This window comes from Pinus tabuliformis, chromosome 1_1 (assembly GCF_031772625.1).
Source record: "Pinus tabuliformis cultivar Carrire ecotype Pingquan chromosome 1_1, CPIR1, whole genome shotgun sequence".
NCBI classification, from domain to species: Eukaryota; Viridiplantae; Streptophyta; class Pinopsida; order Pinales; family Pinaceae; genus Pinus; species Pinus tabuliformis.
In genome coordinates this window covers 993,731,959-993,743,801 of record NC_142297.1, presented here as the reverse complement: position 1 = coordinate 993,743,801, position 11,843 = coordinate 993,731,959, and positions in this window count along the sequence as shown.

Here is an 11,843-nt window from a genome sequence, read left to right as displayed (position 1 = left end):
CCTAAAAACCCGCTTCACTGTTTTCCAGTGCTCCTTCCCTGGTTTTGACATAAACCTGCTCAATACTCCCACTGCATGTGCAATGTCTGGTCTAGTACAGACCATCACATATATCAGGTTACCGACTGCACTTGCATACGAAACACAAGACATTTCCTCTTCCTCTTCTTGTGTCTTGGGACACTGTTCAGCAGATAACTTTACACCTACAAAATTAAGAACCTTCACCGGTTTAGTATCCTGCATATTAAACCTCTGCAATATTGTCTCAACATACTTCCTCTGGTTTAACTAGAGCTTCCTTTTTGTTCGATCTCTTTTAATTTCCATGCCCAAAATATAGTTTGCAGCACCAAGATCTTTCATGTCGAATTTGGAGGACAAATGGGTCTTCAAATCCTGGATAATTTCTTTGTCATTTCCAGCCAACAACATATCATCCACATACAAGACCAGATAAATAACACAGTCACCAATTAATTTAAAATACACACCATGATCTGCTTTGATTCTAGTGAAGCCAAGTCCTCGTATAAATGTATCAAATTTCTATTACCACATCCTTGGTGACTGTTTTAACCCATGCATAGACTTCTTTAACTTACATACCAATTATTTCTTACCCTTCACCACAAAGCCTTTAGGTTGCTTCATGTAGATCTCCTCTTCTAGATCCCCGTGAAGAAACGTTGTCTTCACATCCATCTGTTCTACCTCAAAGTCAAAAGAAGCAGCAACAGATAAAAGTAATCTAATAGAAGTTACCTTGGCAACAGGAGAAAAAATGTCACCAAAACCAATTCCAGGCACATGGGAATAACCTTTTGCTGCCAACCGATCTTTGTATTTCTCCACCTTTCCTTCTGTATTTGTCTTCTTCTTGAACACCCATTTGCTACCAATGGGTTTCCTTCCAGCCGACAACTCCACCAAATCCCAAGCCTCATTTTTGTGCAAAGATGCCATTTCATCAACCATGACCTCTTTCCAGAGTTTTCCATCCTCTGAATCTACTGCTTCCTTCATAGTTCTGGGATCATAATTAGTAATAGATAAAGAAAAATTTGAATAGAAAGTAGATGGACTATACCTTTCTGGCTTCCTTCTTTCTCGAACTGATCTTCTCACACCCAGAGTTTGTGGCTCATCTTCTGATTCCTCCTCTGCTGTAGAGTTTGATTCTTCCTCTTTTAGCTCAAACTCTATTTTCTCTGGTTCCTTTGGTTGGAATTCATGTTTAATAACATATTTCACCTCTCTGAACACCACATCTCGGCTGTACACAACCTTCCTTGTTACCGAGTTCCATAGCTTATAACCGTTTAAACCATCCTTATACCCGATAAAGATGCACTTTTCAGATTTACTATCCAACTTGGTTTGTTTCTCCTTTGGAACATGTACATATGCATCACATCCAAATACCCTCAGATGTGAAAGAGAGGGTTTCGTACGACTCCATACCTCTTGTGGAGTCTTATCCTCCAACGTTGATGAAGGTGATCTATTGACCAGATAACATGTTGTCTCCACCGCCTCTGCCTAGAATTCCTGTCCTATCCTGGCACCACTAAGCATGCTTCTTGCCCTTTCCATCAACTTCTTGTTCATTCTTTCTGCAACTCCATTTTGTTGAGGTGTATATGGATTAGTATGCCGACATGCTATACCACACTTCTTACAAAATTCTTCAAATTCCTTACTATAAAACTCTCCACCGTTATGTCCTCAACACCTTTATCTTCTTCTCTGTCTAGTTTTCCACCAGAGCCTTAAATTCTTTAAACCTGTTAAAGACTTCAGATTTCTTCTTAAGGAAATATATCCATGTATTCCTTCAGAAGTTATCTATAAATGATACATAGTACACAGGCTTACCCAGTGATGGAACCTTCATAGGTCCAAACACATCACTGTGCACAAGCTCTAATATCTGTTTTGCCATATTACCACTAGTGGGGAAACTCACCCAATTTTTCTTCCCATATACACAATTTTCATAGAAATCAAAATCCAGAGAGCTATTAATCATACCTTCTACCATACCTTTACCATGAAGTATTCGAAAGCCCTTCTCTCCAATATGTCCAAGCCTTTGATGCCACAACATGGTCTTCTCTCCAGAGACCACTAGATTTTCTACTCCACTTTCAGGAACAATAGAGTTGTTGCACCCATCAACAACAGTACTACCTTGCAGCTTATACAGAGTTCCAATCTGAACTCCCCGCATCAATACCAGTGCTCCCTAAACCATCTTGCAGGTATCCTTCTCAAACACTGTTTTTACACTTGCATCATCCAACTTGCTTACAAAAATCAGATTTCTGGCCAATGCAGGAATATGTAGAACACCCGGAAGTGTTCTAACCCTTCCACCTTGCAACTTCAACTTTAATTTTCTGTGACCAATGATTCTAGCCTTCCTATCATCCCCTAAGAAGACATCACCACCATCGTATTTCTCATACTCATAGAACCACTCTCTATGGGGAGTGAAGTGAAAGGATGCACCTGAGTCAATTAGCCATGCCTCATGATCTACATGTGTACTTGAAGAAGCCAAGTACACATCCCCACCTTCATCTCAAGTGGTTTTCACCTTTATAGAAGGAGCATCATCAGATCCCTTTCCTTTATCAGGAGCTTTAGATTTATAGTCCCTTTTGTAGTGCCCTTCCTTTCTGCATTTCTAGCACACCACCTTTACATGCTTTCTTGGAGATTTATATCTCCCTCTAGATTTAGACCTCCCACTCGATGACTTATTTTTGTTTCTATTCTGGGACCGTCCTCGTACAGATAAGGCATCACCATTCTGGCTCTCCATATTTTTCCATCTCATCTCCTTTGTTAGAAAGGATGAAACTATTTCATCAAACTGCAAGGAAATTGCATTGCTACGTATTGCAATAACCAGACTATCCCATGAATCTGGTAGAGTTTACAACAAACTAATGCACTTATCTTCATTTGAAATTTTGATATCAACAGATGATAACTGACTTACCATAGTATTAAATGCATTCAGATGCTCTGTCACTGAGTCTCCATCTTACATCCTCAGGTTATACAAATTTTTCCGTAGGAACAGTTTATTCACCAGAGAGTTAGATTGGTACAATGTTCCTAACTTGTCCCACAAAGCCTTCGTCGTAGCTTCCCTTGATACATTCATCAATACCGAATCTGAGACACATAATCATATTGTTCTCTTTGCCTTCTGAACTAACTTATTCCATTCTTCATTAGAAACTCCCGTTGGTTTAGTTCCCAGATCTACCATTATCCACTGATCTTTATCCACCAACAGATCCTCCATTTTGAGTTTCCACAACTCAAAACTCTAACCATTAAATTTCTCAATCTCTATCTTTCCACTGCTCGCCATCTTCTTTCACCACCAGAATCGATCCCACAGATCTCCCACTGAACGGGGTCTACCATAGGCTCGAGTGAAACCCCTTAGCAACAAAGGCATCCCCTTGAAGCCAAAACAGCTCTAATACCAAATGTAGGTTTTAACCCCATACAGAAATTCCCTGTATACGAATTATAAAACATAGAAAATAAACAATGCAAGAGCATAACAAATAAAACACATATACACAGATATTTTCCCCTGGATCACAAAACTGGGACTACCAGCTTGATTTTTCATTATATTCCTTTCAATGTTACAATATATATTTATACATGCCGAAGCATCCAATACCATGGACCAAAAACCATCATGTCAAAAACCATGGACCAAAAATTATTGCATCGAAAACCATTTGCGAAAATCATGCACAAAACCATAGGTAGGTCCACACAACCTAATATAGGGTCCAAAAAAAAAAAATTCCCGGGGCGCTACCTTGGACAGTGGGGGCTAGTCGTGGAAAGAATAACACAACCCAACAATATTTTATAGTTGTATAGTTTTTTAGCATTGTAGGTAGAAAACCTTAGAATAATAATACTTCATGGTTGGTCAGCTCAGCTAGAACATAACAATTTCAGGAGTCCTGCAGAGTTCTCTGGAAATTTTACGTTCTAGTCAGGTGGAGGTGAGACAACCACTTGAATCCTTGGCCTAAAAAACAGGACTGGTTTCATGCTAGGGGGTGAAACTTGCACACAAGCAGATGTCAATGGTTGGGAGGTGATTAGGAAACCTATCCTTGTGCCCATTTTGAGGTGTTTCAATGTCCAAGGTGGTAGAACAACATGACAAACCCTGTGGTGTGTGTAACCACAGTCCTTAACTATTTCCCATAATGAGGAACCATGCTGCCTACCTATCGAATTGTTTGATAACCAAGAATATTGTGGTATGCCATGACCATAGAAAACAATCTCAGCTAGTGAGATAAATCAAAATCATAATGAGATGATGTTTGATCATACTTGAATGTGTAACTATACCTAGATAGTTGTTATGTTATTCGTATATTCTTATGTATGGACCCTAGGTGAATCAAGGTCAATCCTTAATGGATACAACTTGAGAGGGTTTTTCCTTGTACTTATAATTCATAGACCTTATGGTTATTAACTATACATACCATTGACACCTCATGAGGTTTAGCAACACAAGGTATCCTATGCCCAATTTCCAACTGTGGCCTCTTGATCCACTTTCCGAGGAAAAGAGTGATGGACATTGCTCATCATATATTAGTTCTTCCCATATTTCCATTCCCCAACCTCAATGGTGCCTCTGCTTCCTAAAGTGTTGTATAAAATGGTACTGCACATTAATTAGCTAAGAGATTTGATAGGGAGAAAACGACCAAATTCTTAGGAAATTAACCATCATTTGGAGTAAGGAATGCAGGGTGCCGTACTGTGGCTCCTTTTCCTACATGGATCTGAATGAGGTCATGAAGTGTGAAGTAGCTTAACAACTATCTCAGCAATGCCTTAAGATATGAGACTTGAATACATGTAGTTTTCAAGTGTTGTAGGCATACAAATGTGGCATTTTAGATTTTGATTTTATGTGCAGTAATTGTCCTTTGACATTGTGATTGCCTCAAGGTGAATATATGTAAAAGGGTAGGAAATTGACATAACAATGTATGTGAATGACATTGTTCATTGTTGCATGGTTTCTAGCGCTGATATATTTATAGAATTCATTGCACTATTGGTAACTTCAAGTTACACTTTTACAAGTGGCCCATTGATACATAACTCATCTCAGGTTGTTGATTCTTCCTTGTAAGAATTGCTCATTACTGTTGTTAAAAAATTCTCATGGAAAAAATGATAAACGTCAATGGCATGGTGGAATTGTTGATGTCTGTATGATTCATAGTCCGAAACTCAAATAAATTTTGTCCATAATTTGAGGTGCTTCTAAGAGGATGATCTTGACTTGAGTAGTGTGAGTTTGGGAGGAGGAGATTTCGAAGGGCCGAGGGGCTGGGGGGTGGTAAGTGATGTGCAATTATGATTAATAAATTCAACAAGATCACTTTGAGATTGTGATAATTTTCATTCATACATTCTTGAACAGAACAACCAATTCTTTGTGAATAAGTATGGAAATTGACAAGTTGATATGTGACAACATTAGATTGGTGATGCCACAGTGATGCATATCGATTTATTTACATACTTGATGTGTCTTGATTTTGGCCCCTTTGAGTCAATATTGCTAGGTCTTTTGGAAACCACAGATAGGTTAGATAAGGGACGAAACCCTGGGAAACCAAAGTCAAAGGGAAATAAGAAATCAAGTATGGGGGGCCTCCAAAATTTTGAAAAATTCAAAATTTTTTGGGGCTATTGTAGCGCCTACAATAGAATCCCAAGAGGAAACAAGACCCTTGACATTAAGGATACAAAAAAATGTAGAAACCAATAAGAAAATCCATCACAAAGAATCTAAAGTCCAATAACCAAGGTGCAATAGCTTGGAAAAAATCTCTTAAGAAAACATTTTAGAAGACAATTTACAAAAACAAAATGAAGTTTATTACTAAATTAATGTCCTCACTCCAGCAAAAAAAGTGGGCATCCAATGATAATTTCATTATCCTACCATTTTAATAACAAACCTCAACATTATGTTCAAAGTACATTCAAAGGTTAAAAGTAAGCATGCAAACAATTGATACACAAGTCATATTGTATCTCGCAAAATAAATGTCCTTACCCAAAAGTAAGTAAGAGGGTATGACTAATAAACAAAAGGTTAGGCCACATTAAAGTATATGGGAAACATGAGATATAACAAGTTTCCTTTGGATTGATGGTTATCCATGATGAGGTTTTTACCAGCATAAAGTTAAATGATTTTAATTGAATTAATAAGGGGTATTTTGGAATTTACTATGGTGGTTGCCGCTATAGTTACAATGCTAAAAATGAGATCATTGAGCAAGGGAATGGGACATTTCTTGGTTTCTCTCCAATTTGTGTGTTAGTTCACTAGGGCGAGCAAATAGTTTAGAGGTGAAACACACATCAATGCCAAAAACGAGATCATTGAGTAATGGCATGGGAAATTTCTTGACTTCTGTCCAATTTGTGTGTCACTTCATTAGGGCAAGTAAATATTTTAGAGGTGAAACACATATGGTTAATGGAAGAGAAGGAGGCCAAATGGTAGGAAAGGAAAAGGCCAGCTAGTCGAGCACTAACTAACCAGAAACATGGAGTGAGCAGTAGAAAGTGGAGAGGAAACAAGATCAGGGAAAAAAGAGAAAGCAAGAAAAACCTAGGTAACGGAAGGAGAGAGTTAACAATTGGCGAACGAAGTTGGGGAATCGACTGTACAAGGGTGGCAGCCTGGTCTTGCCAAGAAAACATAAGGAGGAATAAAAAAAGGATATATATATATATATATATATTTCCATAGGTTAGTATGAAAAACCTATATAAAATTTAGAGCAATAAACTCTCTTTGTTATTGTTGTCTTTATGTGTTGTTGTAGGCAAGGATTTTAGCAATAAGTTTGTAACTTGTTCCCCTGCTATTGCATATCTTGTGCTATTTTCACATCAAATTTCCTTGGCATGGTATTGGATCCCCTATGGTCATGCTATTTTCATAACAAATTTCCTTGCTATTGCATACATGTTACTATTTTCATAACAAATTTTGTGGGGTTAATTAACCCTATGCTACAATATTTTACTATTTGCATATCAAATTGTGTGGGGTAGATAACTCATGGCCTCAGCAAATAGGATGTTATTCATGGTCTCCACCAAGAAAATTCCCATGCACATGTATGTGCAAGGCTTCACAACATAGAAAGAATCATTCCAAACCATCCACGTTAAAACAAAAAGAGCCATGCACACAAAAGCATAGCCCCCATAGGTAACAGGCTCTAAAATTTGAAGTGCATATAACGAAAAATGTAACATCCAACCAAAGATCTAATACTCAATGCTCTGGGACTAAACTTCCCAAGTGGACCAATCGCGAGGTCAGAGAGGACTACATAAGTTCCAAAAATACCATATAGGGAATATATATGTCTAGAGAATTTATATCATAGATATCATAGATACGTGTATAGTGTGTGAGGACACTTACGATCTACTCAGCTAACTTGTCAAGTGCTTCAATCCCTTGCTCATATTATGTGTCACTTCCCCGAAATTTTTTTCCCCATATGCACTTAATTTATCTTTAACTAGCCTCATAAAGTGCGTGGTTCAATGGAATTGGTGTTGTGTTCTATGGTGTTATTTGTATGTCAAGCTGTGTACCGAGGTCTTTTTGTAGCATAGATTGTAAAGGAACATGGAATTCTTAAATGGGTTCTTGTAAAAGAACATGGAATTCTTAAATAGGTTGTTCTAAAGGGATAGACTGAAATTTAAACTAGTACTAGTCTCGGGGCGGGGATAGAAAACCAGAGTAAATTTAGGGTGGAGACAATATCTCTAGAATCCTTGTTGCCTAGAGGGTGGATACATTGATCTTTGGAATCCCTATTGCCTAAAGGGTGGAGACATTGATCTCTAGAGCCCCTTTCTATTTAAAGGGTGGAGGAGATATTTTTTACTCTTGATCATTTTTGTTAAGATAGAAGTAGTGATCCATGTTACCTGCAACCATATGACATGACATTGTAATATTAAACACAAGTATACATACCTTAAGTATGGGGGATTTACGCAGTGCATTGGGGTAGCAAGCTAAGTGGGCTTGATTGTGGGGAAAAACTCCACAGTTAAGCGCGCTTGAGCCAGAGGAGTTCTGGGATGGGTGACCTCCTGGGAAGTCCTGGTTACCGGGTGCAAGCCCCGGAAGTGATGATTGATGCTATGTGATTCGTTCTCCACATTTCACTAGTTTCAATCCCACTTCTTCACCCCTATGAGCATCACCCGATGCAATGAGTGCTAAGTGAACTATTCAAAAATCATGAGAAATTAGTCAATTACGACTACCTCTCATGGAAATGGTCATACGTTTGAATGACTTACTTAACGCAGTTGAATCCCAAAAATGATATCTATACATACCTTATTTTACCTTTCATCTAGGCTTCTTTCAACAGCTTCCTTGATTGAAGTCTCTTCAACCCCTTGATCCACTTCTTCTCTTATGTCACCATAACATCATCTATGAATTCCACAAGTTGGAGTTCTTGATGAAACACTTGCTTCTCTTCTAGATTAGTGAACCCTTCGATGAGGATTCAATCAGAGAATTTTGAGGATATTAAATATCCCCAACTAGTAGATGTTTCCTTTTTAACTTGATGTATGATGAGCCTTGTCCAAGATGACTCCTTCCTTTCCTTTAATGTCCACTGAGGTTCTCAAGAGCTATATCCTATATGTTTGTGTGCCATGGATTTTGTCCTTCATGATTACCATGGTGATGTCACGAGCTCTTGTTTCTAATGATTCCACATTTCATACCTTCGAGGTTCTTCCATGGTGGATGAGGTGGGGCTGAAGAGAAGAATTGGAAGTGCTAGATAACCTTTTGGCTTTCAATATTCTAGTAAATATTTTGGGCACCGTGTCAAGGATGGCTTTCCTTATTCTCCTTTGTTGGTCTACTTGGAGATATGTTGGTTATGTTGGTATGCAGTTAGATTTTATAGTTGGTCCTAGCTTTAAATTTCCAAGGTTCTTGGTGGCCTAGGAAAAGTATCCTCTATGAACATTGGTGTGTTAGTTGGTAGGATTCTTGTGTCTACATCTCAAATTCATTTTTATTCTTGGCTCAAAGGGAGACTTTTGTGATGTTTAGTGGGAATTTCATTATCATATATCTCTTCCATTGGAGTCGGGGCTGGCTGGGACCTATCATGGGTTGAAGGGGCTACTATTTAGTGCTATAAAGGTATCTTCTCTCAAGTTCGAGACTGTCAATTGGGTTTGGCGAAGATGGGTCCCCAACATGATGGGGCTCATAAAGGACTCAGTAAGAGGATAATTTAGGGTTGACAACATCTCCATGAATAGAGCCATGGAGAAAAAATGAACCCCCCTATGCTAGAAGACTATGGTAGTATGATTCAGTAACTCAATGATGCATTGGACCAGTTCAATTGAGACTGCCGAGATGATCATAGTGACACCATGGATTTTATGAACCATATCTAACACAACTTATAGGAGATACATGATCGAGTGGTAAGCCTTTGGAGAGGTAAGTGGTGAATCCAGGATCATCTTAACCATATGGAAACACTCATGGATAACATGGAGGGGCATGTTGACTGAGGTTTCAGACTTCTACCATCCCCTGGATTTAGTCTAGATCATTCAACTCCGACAAACTCTTATGATGTATGATTTCTATTGGTTGTCTTTTTGTTTTTTGGACATTTTGACATTTCTTTCCTTAAAATTTATGTAAATCATTTCCATTTGAAAATTCACTATGTATTTAGGCATGCTATTGTTGGCCAATAAATCTAGTAAGAGTGAGGCCAACAAAATTTTGAGGAGTGCCATGTGACATGATGTAGTCTCTAGAATTAATAGAAAAACGTGATTGACTATATATATATATATATATATATATATATATATATATATAGTCTTAGCACTAATCTTTTGATAGTTTTGATGTTTAGTTTATAATAATAATAATAATAAATCAAAACCATGTATGATTATTTCCATTTCTAAATGATGGTAAGATTATGATTTGTACATGTATATTCATTATTAACAATTTATTTTTCAGATTTACTATTTTACTTTTTAATTTAAAATTATAATTTTCACTTAACTTTTCAATTTTATTATCATATTTATTATGATTTTTTTCATATATTCTCATACATTTACTCTATCTTAGTAAATGTTTTTCAACTTTTGATGAATTGAAAGTGAAACATCGACAAGTAAAAAATTATTAGCTACTTTTTTTTTTAAGAAAACAATGTTATGAGGTTAAATTCAATACAAGTAAAGGTAAAATGTATTAAAATTATACAGTATCACTAGTAATTTTTTTTCAATTCATACGACTTCACCATAGTCATGAAATAAATTTTCCATGATAACAAAAATGTTTTCATTGATTACTCCTTTTCCCTTGAATACATGTACACGAACATTCTAGAACTTTCTCTTGCACTATGATTTTGGTTTCGTTTCTTTTTTCCTTGAGCCAAAACCATTGACACTTGGGTTCGCTCCTTACTTACCCTAAGAGGGTTATAAATTTAAATATAACATGTATACTGATAATATTTATATGTAAACTATATAACAATTGGTGTATCAAGGTTGTTCACATTTAATTGAGGTTGTTCATTATATACTATATGAAGGCTACCAACACATGTCACCTCCCCTTCGTAGGGTGAATATATATATATATATATATGGCTCAATAAATGGTTGTGAGGCTCAATACCCTGGTAATGTAATACATTGGTTACATGGAACAAGTAAATATTGGAAATAGACAACCAGCTTGAAACATGGTCACATGCATTGAAATTTGGTGTGTGTTTTTCTTTACCCATGGAGCTCTCCAAGCTTGATACAAACCCTAACACTCTCATGCAAAAAAATGCCAAGTTTGGAAAAGGGTCATTCCTCTAGCGAAACCAACCACCTCTTAAATTACAACCCATTGAAAATAGTTTTATAGAGTATGGGACATAAGGGCAATGGCTAAAATGCAGAGCAAGAAACAATGGGAAACAGGTCGGTTGAAGCAGCTAAAAGTGGAAACAGGTCAGCTGAAACAACTGAAAATTATTTCGTGTAGAGCCCAAAACACAGGAACGCACCAAATTGTTTTAGTGTATATATGCAAGGGCTTCCAATGTGATTTTGCAGTTAGGGTTTATACTAGGTTTGATCAAATCAATCAACCTAGAGAAGCATTTGAGCTAGCACCAAGACACAGAGCAAAGGCACTGGTAGCATCTAAGCCAGACGCATCAAGGAACACAAAAAAGGTTTTATTTCCAGAGGTATTTTCCTTGCAATTAGATGTAACTAGTCTTATCTAGCTTTCACTCTTTCAGACTCTTTCAGCTTTATATAGTCAGTGCTTGGAGCCTTGAGAAGGTTTCCTCTCAGACCCCATCTCTCAAAAATTTCTCTTCTTCTTTCAACGTGTCTCAAGATAATGTTTTCCATATCTAGCCACATCATCGAAGCATCAACTTCAATGCATCTATATTATATTCTCCCCTTTTGTTTATTTTGAAGCTCATCCTTGTGGTTTTCTCTATTTCCTTGCACTCTCCATCTTGTAATTCAATTTTGGTCATCAATTGGAAGGTCCCAGTGGTCATAAGTCATCTAACAAAGTCAATTCTACCCCTCAACATCGACTATTCAGAACTATGACACATGAGTAAGTTACTAGAAAGCCATGAGGAGAAAACTAAGGAACTAGAGCT